Below are 12,587 nucleotides of genomic sequence, written 5' to 3' on the forward strand. Positions count from 1 at the left end.
GTTTTCCCGTCATTTCCACATTTTTGTCCATCCTCTGTATCGTTACTGAAAAGATAATAAATATTTTACAAGTTACAAGACACAACTAATTCCTTAAACGTTTTCTTTATTTACATAGTATCACTCAGAAGGAGAGTCTGTTGACAGATTAAACGTACATAGCATAGCACTGGATCATTGTGAGGCGACGACAAAGAATCAAACAATAATCGTAACAATCGTAGAATTTATTTTATACATTTGATTAGATTACTCGCAATGAGTTATAGAAAGATCTGGGATTCCTAGCACCTATTAGACGGATGGGGTCCGATAGCTGATCACTTGCTGTCATTCCACCATGATGGAGATACACGGCTCGTGTTGCCTATAATCAAACCATGTCTAGACGGTCAATACCGCGGTTCGATCACGTACGCATTGTTACTTTGTGACAGGAAGAGCTCCCAACAAGGGAAGTGTCCAGGCATCTCTGAGTGAACCAAAGCGATGTTGTTCGGACATGGAGGAGATACAGAGAGACAGGAGCTGTCGATGACATGCCTCACTCAGGCCACCCAATGGCTACTGCTGCAGTGGATGACAGCTGTCGACGGATTATGGCACGGAGGAATCCTGACAGCAATGCCACCATGTTGAATAATGATTTTCGTGCATCCACAGGACGTCGTATTACGACTCAAACTGTGCGCAGTAGGCTGCATGATGCGCAGCTTCATTCCCGATGTCCATGATGAGGCCCATGTTTGCAACCACGACACCATGCAGCGCGGTACAGATGGGCCCAACAACATGCCTAATGGACCGCTCAGGATAGGCATCACGTTCTCTTCAGCGATGAGTGTCGCATACCAGACAATCGTCGGAGACGTGTTTGGAGGCAATCCGGTCAGGCTGAACACCTTAGACACACTATCCAGCGAGTGCAGCAAGGTGGAGCTTCCCTGCTGTTTTGGGGTGGCATTATGTGGGGGCCGACATACGACGCTGGTGGTCGTGGAAGGCGCCGTAACGGCTGTACGATACGTGAATGCCATCCTCCGACCGATAGTGCAACTTCATCGGCAGCATATTAGCGAGGTATTAGTCTTCATGGACGACAATTCCTGCCCCATCATACACATCTTGTGAATAACTTCCATCAGCATAACGACATCGCTCGACTAGAGTGTCCAGCGTGTTCTCGAGACATGGACTTTACCGAACATGCCTAGGATAGATTGAAAATGGCTGTTTATGGACGACGTGACCCATCAACCACTCTGAGGGATCTGCGTCGAATCGCCGTTTGGGTGTGGAACAATCTGGACCAACAATACCTTGATAAACGTGTGGATAGTATGCCACGACGAACACAGGGATGCATCAATGCAAGAGGACGTGCTACTGGGTATTAGAGGTACCGCTGTGTGCAGCAAGCTGGACAACCGCGTCTAAAGGTCTCGCTGTATAGCGGTACAACATGCAATATGTGGTTTTCATGAACAATAAAAAGGGGTGGAAATGTTGTTTATGTTGATCTCTATTCCAATTTGCTCTACAGGTTCCGGGACTCTCGGATCCGAGGTGATCCAAAACTTTTTTGATGTGTGCATATTCTCTTTTCTCCAGTTCATTAAGCCTATATGCTGTCTGATGAAGCTCGTCATCTGCTTCTCCTATGTTTTCACATTCGTAAGGATATAAATATGTGTATTTCTATTGATATGTATACCTGGATTACTGACCTGTCTGTAATTCTTAATCTAATCATCTATATACAAACAAAGAATGTGGTGACAGGTAACGTCAATAAGATATAGTCATCATGTCCCACAGTTCTTCTTCTGCTCACGTTGTCAAAAAACATATGTGTGTCTGATTTGATTTCTAGTTTGTCTAAAATTATTTTTATGATAAATGAGGTTTGCTTACGTATATTTTTCCACAATTTTTCCTGATTTATTATACGCTTTGATTCGTGAGATTTGTTTTCTGAGTTAAGCTTCTTCACTGAGAGCTCACTCTACGCAAGTCCCTCACTGTCATACTTGTATCTCCACAGCGCGGAGAAGGCATCGCAGAAGTTACTGAGCGCACGAAATGTTCTAATATGTAGTTTATATGAAAGTGTCTCCCACACGGCCTCCCAGTAGTTCATATTGCAAAGGCAGCTCATGCTCATGCTTTGGGCGGGTTTAATGCTATCTCTGTTCAGTCAAAGGGACTGTGTCTGAGATAAAACATCCGCTGTCAACGGCTATCTTCAGAAGTTCTGGGAAGTGGGGTGATGCAAAAGTTTTTTGTGTGTAACATTAGTATGTCAGAAGATAAATCTAACAGCGTGACTCACCATGGAAGTACACTACCAGCTCAGAAATAAGATAATACCCTCAGAACTTGTCTACTGCTTTAACATTTTAGGAACTGATGCAATCTGACAAGGATATACAAAAGAAAATGAACAAATATCATCCAGTATGTTGAATAACAAGCAAAGTGAGCTGTGCTCCGGTTCGCGTTGGTGCTGTGTGTAGGTTTCCGTCCTATGTGGCAGGCCAGACCTTATCGTTTAGCTGACATGGTTGCGGTTGTTTGTCTTCCCCTTGTGTTGACTGGCGCCACTTGGTTTTGCAAGCATTGCCTGTTCGCTAGTGGCAGCAGCGGCGGTTATGGATATGAAGTAACTGTGGCCCTATCTTTGAGTCTGACGTGGTTCTTCTGGGTCGTGAGGGGGCAGCTCGGTCTAGGATTCAGGAAGAGCCAGGTCCCCTCAGTGCAAGAACACGCCGGGACCGCTGACGGCGCGCATGTAATGCCGGATCGACGGCCTGTGACCACGAGGGTGCACGACGTCGTCCTAAACCGGATCCTGTTTAAGTTGAGTGCATTTGGATTAAAATTGAGAAACCTCCATCATTGTGAGATCTTGCGATCCTGCAGTGACTTGGGTTCATGTTGCCGAGGCGAAGAGCAGCGAGTGGAGTGCTTGGGGAAGGCGAGTCTGATTAGCTTCCCTGGACTTCTAATTACTATTTATTGCGTTCCACCAGCGGTATTTTTTCTGACTCGTGGCCGCTAACGCCCCAGTTCCCTGCCCTGGGGGTTAGTGTATGTAATGGCAGTGTACGTTTTCTCGCCTTCCTGTCCTGTGAGGCGAGTTGTTTAGAGAGCTTTCTTGATTGTAGGTTGATTGGCGATTCTTCTGCTCTGGTGGTAGTGGTTCCTTTCTCATTCCGGGCACTCTAAACACAGTATTCTGCGAACGAATTCCAGACTGCCGGTTCTGGCTTTGGCGTATTTTTACATCTCTGCATTTGGTTTATTGGACGTCAGGTAGCCTCTGCAAGATTAACATTCGTGATTCGTTAGACTGCCACTAGTCTGAGGTATCATCTTGTGCAGTGAGTGCAACTCTTGGCTGCCTGTTTCATCGCTCGCGAATGTGTATCTGCCACACCTACTCAGAGGTCGATTCCTGGTGCGACTGTCCCTTGTGTTTTATTATTTTATTTGCTGTTTTATTGTATGTTTCTAAAAATCTTTATATAATTGCCGTTCTCAGGGTTAGTTTTGGTTTTAATGATCGTGCTACCAAGTTCACCATCAATTTGTTTCACCTGTTTGGTGATCAGTTGCCTGCCTTTTTAAATTAACCTTTGCCATTGCTTCTGGCTTCATCAGACAGCATATAGGCTAAATGAAATGGAGAAAAGAGAATATGCACACATCAAAAAAGTTTTGCATCACCTCGGATCCGAGAGTTCCGGAACCTGTAGAGTAAATTGGAATAGAGATCAACATAAACAACAATTCCGCCCTTTTTATTGTTCATGAAAAACCACACATAGCATGGTGTACCACCAAACAATGAGAGTCTCAGAGGTGATTTCCAGCTTGCTGCAAACACACGGGTGCCTCTAATACCCAGTAGCACGTCGTCTTGCCAAATGAAATTCCCGTTCTTGGCGTTAGAGATCTTCAGCCGTGACTGGGGTTTCTTGCCTTAAAATTCTAATTGGGATCACAATGGATTGTTTTTAAAACATTATCTGCTCTGTCTGAATTTTAAGCTCATTTGGTTAATTGTGAAGCACTGAAAGCACTATTAATTACGCGGTTGTTTATTCATTAATTAATAACGTGTGATACCTTTATTTATAGTTTTAAGATAAATACGTGTAATTGCAAAAGGGAACCAGTAGTAACTGGTTACGGCCCCGTCCACAATCGTAAACGAATCCTGCCTCCTTTTATTACCAGGTTTCTAAAACTTTTCCAAAAAAACCTACAAAAGGAAAACAGTTAAAGTTTTATAAATCCATCGCTACATCGTTACTGTTATATCTAAATTAGTCAGGGATCTCTAAAATATGCGATAGAAGTAAATCACAAGCAGCAGAAATGAGATTTATCAGGGATGTTAGAAGTGTTACCAGCAAAGAAATGTGGATATTGGGATTTAAAAAGATATTTGCAGTATTAACGAAAATATTAAAGAAAATAAGACGTTATGGGAACATCAACTACAAAGAATGACTGTAGACAAAATCCCACGTCATGCCAAGCTTTATCAGACAAGGAGGGCAAAGTACGTAGGAATACACAGAACCAGGGAACCGTGAAAACTGAAGAACGAACAGTGACAAGTGCCTAAACACTGACGTAAACAAGAAGAAGAGGATGTTAAAAAAACTATGAAGAAGCCTTAATAACAACAATTTTGTATAAAAGAACACATGTGACGCTGTTGCGTTGTCGTCAGAAAAGCCATTATCCTTCATAACAATTTCCACACTAGTTGCTGACTTAAGACACTTGACTAAAAAATACGAGTGATACTTCGTTAAAAAATGCGAGTAGTACACTGAGCGGCTGTTACAGGTGTGATTAGTATTTTATTACCTACAGTCTATTCACCGAGAGCTGGGACGAAACACAAACAGTGTAACGTGAGCGACTACGCTCGTTTCCAGAGAAAGCATTCGGTGTTCACGTGATACGTAGGGGTGTGGAAAATCCTTGGCGCACGCTTTGCGGCTGGCGGCGTTCGGCTGGCTGCCGAGCTGTCACAGCGGACCGTGAGAAGCCTTGGCAACAATGTACGAAATAAACTTAACAATAATGTTAAAATAATGTTAAACTGAGTCTATTCGGTCGAAGCACATTTATTTTCATTCAGGTTGCTAACAAAACGCTCCATTCAATCACAATTAATTGTTAATTTTAATAACAATACCATGAATAATAATGATAAAGGACGAAACAAGGTTCACTCTGTCGAAATTGAACAGTTTTCATTGAGGTTTATAACAAACCGCTCCTCTCTCTCTTCTATAATGCTGTCTAATTTCCACATTTGAGTTTCCACTCATAAAGGACAAACGGTTGCACCCATTGCATTCGAACAAACTACAAAATTAAATTCAACCTTTCTTAAACTTTTCTCGCTTACACCCCCACAAAAAAATTTAAAGGGGAAAAGTTTTTCACGTACTATATTTCGGATGATGATTTGGTAAAAGCTCTGCATCAGACGTGAGATTTTAATTTATTACTTCACTATTACTGACTATTGCGCAGAAAATTTGCGGACGTATTCAACATATAGTACTGAAGGCAATTATAAAATTACTTTGCTGCGCGATACACAGTTTAGGAGATGTGGCGTGATGAATATAGAGTAACGCGAGAAAACAACTTTTCCTGAAAGCTTAAATATTTCTCTTTTTCAGTGACAATAAATTTTAATGTAAAGTAAAAAACGTTGTCAGAAGGTAGTTCTCGGATCACTTTATCATGTTCAGGTGCCAAATTATAAAAAAACGCGACTTTCATTTTTTAATTTCTGACGCCCCTGCCATGTACGACCCTCGACGGCAGCGCTGTGGTCACGCGTCTTGCCGTGTTTACAGGACGTCTCTTGTTATGGTGAATGGAGTATAGCTATGATTGGTGTGATGTTAGTCGGTCTCCACTGGTCGCGAGGCATTATCTGATTCGAAACTGACACAAATTACTTCAATAACAAAAAAAATGTTTAGACAATATTTCGTCTAAATTTCATGTTATTGCAAACATCTGTAATGATAGGATAATGATATCAATACATACTTCAAGGTCTGGAATTGGACAACGTACGTTGAATGATACTTCCAATTAAGACAAGAAAACTGCATTTATTACAACAATGACAAATAGCATCAGTAGTACATACATTATGAGAAACCACTCCACGAATCACAATTTATGCTTTCAGAAGAGTCAGATTACTTTTGAATTGACAGAATTAATTAAATCCAATATGCCTTTGCCCTTTAAGGAAAACCACTAGTGTTTGCTTCTACCTATACTAAACATCATCCAATTTTTGCTTGCAGCCTAGTTAATAAACCACAGAAAACTTCATCACTATGTAAGACACGATACTAATAACCCGTCACAGTTCAGCGCAGTAACGCATTCAATCGGCGACTCTACTTGTCAGCAGTACGACCAGAGACAATGAATACATCCAGTTCAGTAGACAACAAGAGGAAACGTGTGTATCCTGTCCGTGCTTTTCTGCATCCATAAAACACTCCGGTGCATTCCCACAGCAAGCAGCTCCTTCTCATGGAAGACAAGCATACGGATTCCTCACGGCAGACGTAGCAGGACGCCGTTTCGTCTCTCGCCCCCTCACGTAAGACCAACACGACAACAGCGCGGCTTAGCGTGTAGTCGCTTCGAGTCATAGCGGTTCAGCGGGGTACCACACGATTCCCGTCTCGTCTGGATGTGCGTTCACCACCAACTAAGAGTCGCAAAGTGGAGGCACCCTCCAGCTCTATGAAGCCATCTCGCAGGTTCTCGGGACGTGCTAGATGGGATTTAAGTCAGATGAACGGGAAGGCCAGTCCTTTTGTCAAATAATCACCTGCGCTGTTCGATGCACTCGTGCATTGCCACCACGAAAAGAATGTCAGAACCGAACGAACCCCTTAAAGGAGGCATACGAGGATGGAGTACATTGCCACATTAACGTTTATTGATGAGTGTATTGTATTTAAACAGGTGGAGGTCAATGCATTGAAATGTATCATTTCATTGCCGAAAAGGCAAGTCTAGTATTTCATTACTTTAAATCAGTTCGTCTCATTCGGTAACACTTCCCCAACTAACAAACGCTTAGAGCTGATTACGGGTAAAATGCGTAATAGAAGTATGAAGCTAACAACCATTATTTTACAATGTTTTATAACTGCTAAAGAACGACTCACATTTGCAAAGGAACAACTGCCAGTTGCTACGGAGCAATTGATAATTGCTACGGAACATCCGACCAATAATAATAACAGGAAATATAGAAGATGATACATGTTAACTGCAGCGTATCTTGTACACATATGCTGCTTATAGATTCAACAATTCATGAAGTACAGGCGTTTGACGAAGGTTGTTATGGACTGCAGGACCTGAAAATCTCCTTTAGAATGAAATCCCCAAGAATCTTCAACAGTTTCATAACCAGAATCGATAACATGACTTAAAACCAGTAATACGTGCCCAAATACAAGTGAGAAGTCGCAGGTGTGATTGCAAGATGGTACAAAAAACTGAGTTTCACCATTTGCGTGAACTACAAACGACTGCTGCTAGAGATACTTACAACTCCAAAGTATGGATAACACCTTAAACAAATAGACAATGCTCATCAAAAGTGCCAAAAGAACTAGTCCAGCTGAGGCTGTTGGGAATTCCTTAATCTATAAACCTTAATAAAACCCCTTAAGCAGTAAGACAACGAATCCCTCAAAATACAAGAAAAGCTACGAAGGCATACAATATAAATGTGACTCCTAGCTGGTACACACCAGCAGAAACATTAACAATAACAATTAATTATTTTAAACATAGCTGAATATTTTTAATTAATTCCTTACTATTTTTAACAGAAAAATTATTTTCAAATGTGGAAGCATCTTTAATTTTAAAATGGAGGCGCCTGGCAAATATGAACCCGAAACCACCCGCGCTCAGAAGTCAGTTTAAACTGCACAAACAAAATCACCCGATTCGACCTGTAGTGAATGGAATAGGTAGTCCACATCACACACTTGCTAGGCGCCTCCATTTTAAAATTAAAGATGCTTTCACATTTGAAAATAATTATTCTGTTATAAATAGTAAGGAATTAATTGACAATATTCAAACTGTAAGATGTACACTTGACACTAGACTGGTTTCTTTTGACATCGTCAGTCTTCATACAAATGTCCCGGTTGATGAAACCATAGCCCTTGTAAAAAAGAATCTTCTCAAACATAAAACATTAAGTGAAATTCAGATTGCGGAACTGATTGGTTTGCTTAAGGTCGTTTTAAAATACAATTATTTCACGTTTAATGGGAAAATGTATGTGCAACAAGATGGTCTAGCAATGGGTAGCCCCCTCGCCGGTATTTTAGCAGATGTTGTTATCAACGCCCTGGAAATAACGTTCTTCAGTTCAAGTTCAGAATTACGCCACAAAATCCGCTATTATGCACGTTATGTTGACGACATCTTCATCGCTTTTGATGGTATTGATCATGAGTTAGAGCTTCTCTTCAATACTTTCAATGGTTTACATGAAAAGATTTCCTTCACAAAAGAACTTCAGAATGAAAAAGGTGAACTTAACTTCCTCGATTTAACAATTTCTATACAGGATAGTTCCTTCAATTTCAATACCTTCCGTAAGGAAACGTATTCAGATAATGTCATCCCTGCTGACTCAACTCATCCTAAAGCTCACAAATTGGCGTATTTTCATTCTGCCATTCACCGAATAGTAACAACTCCTTTATCACCTGCCGATCAACAAAAGGAATTGAATGTCATCAAAGCGATTGCGGCTAATAATGGGTACAATCAGAATATGATCGATTACTTGTTCAGTAAGAAAATTTCCCAAAACTGTTCGACTTTGAGCAACAACCTTCCCAGCGGTACCAAAGAAGCTAAAAAATTTATTTCCATTCCTTTCTTGGGTAATATATCGTATAGGATTAAACGTCTTCTACAGAAAAAATATAACTGTAACGTCTCCTTCTCTACAGATAACAGTTTAAAAAGAAATCTTGTACATTCAGTTGAGATTGCCAGCGATCGGTTTTCCAATTCAGGTGTTTACAAACTAACCTGTAATAACTGTCCATATTATATTGGTCAAACCGGCAGATCTGTGAAAACAAGATATAAAGAACACCTATTAGGTAAAAAAGGAGCGAATATACACAGCTCTACTTTTGCTGAACACCTCTTGATAGCCGGCCATACGCCTAAACAGTTAGACACGGTTATCCTACACAGACAAGTCAAAGGGCGTAGACTATGTAGTGTAACGACGTATAGATTTTTTATAACCGATTTTCGTTTGATATATGACCATGTGCAGACTTCGTCACCTACGTCAGTTACAACCCACTTCAAAATGATTTATATTCTTTTTAAATTGTCATAGAATGGTTCTTGAACGAAACTGTAAAACATCAGTTGAATCGTACGCAAAGAATTACATCACTTGAGCCAATTTGTCTTTCGTAAACTTTTTCGATTGAAATTTCGTTTGTTTCTCCTCAGAAATTATATTGACACACGTTATCTTGATTTAATCGATATCAGAATCACACATTGCATAGACCTTTGAGATTCAAAGTTACAATGAACGCTGTCAGAATTCAATAATCTTGTCAAATATATTATTAATCCGTTCACATAATTCTTCATAAATAAATCCTCAGACCACGTGTTTGAACTTTAGTAGCATTCACTATTTTATTTGCTTACTACACATACAGATGTGAACTTTACCGTTGACAAACTAGGACTGACTTTTTAATAAGATTAAGCTCTATATGACGTCATTGTTGTACAAAAAGAGTACAAAAAATTCATTTTTGATTTTTAGAAGCACGACGCAACAACCCGGTTCCAGGATCTTCTGTTGCTCCTTGGCTGTCGACCCGCGACGTATAGCGGCCAGCAATTTCCTCTCTGGTCGCGGCAACGAAGATGCTGTCTCCGTTCGTTGCGCCGCCCTCTCCGTACATGAAACATAAAAAATACAAAACTTTTAGATAATTCACAGCTATTACAAATATTAAGAAAAACACATAAACAAAACTAAATTAAACTTATAGTCACCTGCAAACTGGGCTGACAGTGGTGGATGGGTGACGCTTAATTTCGTCCCACTACATACCCCACCCACAAGCTCAGTTTGTCAAGTTTTAACCGAAAATAAACTTTTCAATATACAATATTTAACTGTTAATACATTTTCCTCACATTTTACGTACTCTAGAGTCCTTGCTCTTAGATAGATTTAATCGTTTTAATACGATATTGTTGTGACTATTTGTCATTTACTCTTAATTGTGCTATTATGGTAATTCATAACCGAATATATGGAGATTACTCCTCTTCATTTAATAGTTGCTAATAAATACTAATTTAGTACGTTCTTTAACGTTGTTACATTAGGACAGAGCGTTCAAATTATGATAAATTAGTTTTAGTTTTATTCACTGACTAGAATTATTCTTTCCAAAATTGTATATTACTAATAAGTTTCTCACAATAACTAATGGTACTATTTACTTTACGTCATTCTTTTCCCTAATGCCTTATTTATGCCTGAGGTCAAGAAGAAATCAAGCAAAACTTTCTTTAGAATCTCGGCACCTTCGGACACCCTGTTGGGTAATAGCAATTTATTTAGGAGAAACAAGCGAGAGAGCCCCGTTTGGTGTCTTCTATATTAACACTATTACAAATCTCTATTAAAGGCACTCTGCTATGTTCTCGTGAGCCATATAGCTCTGGACGCCCATGGTCCCTAAAATTATTAACCATCCCCTTTGGTTCCTACTATCCGAGTAAATATAAAAATATACAAAATTCCTTCTGACCTAATAACTAAAAGGGGATTTATATGGAAGAAATTTTGTTATCTTTCCCTTTTTGAAGTACCGGTAGATAATTGTAGAACACTTGTCTAAACTTCCTGTTATTTCTTTAAAATAACACGTAACTATCACGAAAAACTTCACATGAATAAACTATGAACGCTCTTCCGTATGTAACATATACTAAATATTAACTTATTTAGGAATGAAGGGTTTCATTTGATCAACACTATATAATCCTTTAATGACACCTGATGAAGGTTCCATAAGAAGTAACGCTTTGGGATGTACAATCTTATGTACAACATATAGACCTTCAAAGACAAAGAAGAATTTTCTACATTCCTTACTGATCTTCGAACTTTTAGGATGAGATCGTACTAATACAAGATCTCCTACCTGAAATGAGGGTTCTATAGCATGTTGATTACAACTTTTAATTCTTCGTTCAGCATTTTTAACAATCTGTTTGCAAATTTTTTCGTTTGGATAGACAATTCGTAGATTAACATTTTTCTTTCCTTTATGTAATACGGTAGCCTACTAATTAGGACTCGTATTAGCTGACTTTCAATAATTGGTTCTTCAATTAATTTAGCACGGTTTAAATGCCATTCGAAATAATTCCTATAACCTCCCCACCGTTTAGAATATGGAGGAGGGTCTAACAACTCTAAAGTTAAGTGTTGTTGTTTTCCTCTTGACCAATAATTTTGTTTAAACCGCTTAACAAAATCATCCCAGTCCCTAAATTCAGTTCTATGCAGTACTGCCCATTCCGCAGCTTCTGCTTCTAAATGTCCTATTACAAATTGAATCCGTTTTTCATTGCTCCATTTAGGAGATAATGAAGTTTCAAAAGCTTTTATAAAGATTATAGGGTGAAGTTCGCCTCCTGGTTTGAATACAGGAAATCGACTTGCTACATTTGAATTTGCCGTTATATCATCCCAACATTCTGCGAGAGACATAGTTGGATTTTGATTAGATTACAGAGACGGAGTTGCATCGGATTGGCTTGCCGTAATTTCTTTATTTGTATTGTTGTCGTCCGAGCTAGCAAACACGATGCTACTGTTGTCTCTGATTACGTTATTACTTCTACTACTTGATATGTTTTCATTATTATCTAATTCCGATAACCGTTTAGTAATTTCCTGTATTCGTATTTCTGTATTGGATACGCGATTAGCTAATATCGATTCTTCACTGTGTTCACGATGTGAACGCTCTGTATCTTCGTCAGTGTTATTATCTTTGGAAGTCTCAAGGTTACTGCATATTTCAGTAATTAAAAATTTCATGTTTTCTATTTCGGTATGATCTTTTTCTACTCGATGAGTTAATGTCTCTAATTCCACATTATCTATTGATGAAATCTCTACAGGTTTGGTAGAAACCTCTTTAACAGATTCTAATAATTCTCTACGAACAGTTTCTGTTTGCATAGAAAATTCATCTCGTAACTTATCGTTATTTTTCTGTATTTCATTTACAACTAAGATATTGACACTATCTAGTCTCTCGGTTAAGTCAGTAATATCGTTTCGCATGCGAGCTTTTTCCTCGCGCGATTCCTGGATATGATCTTCTAACCTTTTACAATTATCTGCAATCTTATTACTAAGACCTACTAGTTTTTCCTGCATTTCAACTTTAGAAGACTCTATTTTA

This window comes from Schistocerca nitens, chromosome 5 (assembly GCF_023898315.1).
Source record: "Schistocerca nitens isolate TAMUIC-IGC-003100 chromosome 5, iqSchNite1.1, whole genome shotgun sequence".
NCBI classification, from domain to species: Eukaryota; Metazoa; Arthropoda; class Insecta; order Orthoptera; family Acrididae; genus Schistocerca; species Schistocerca nitens.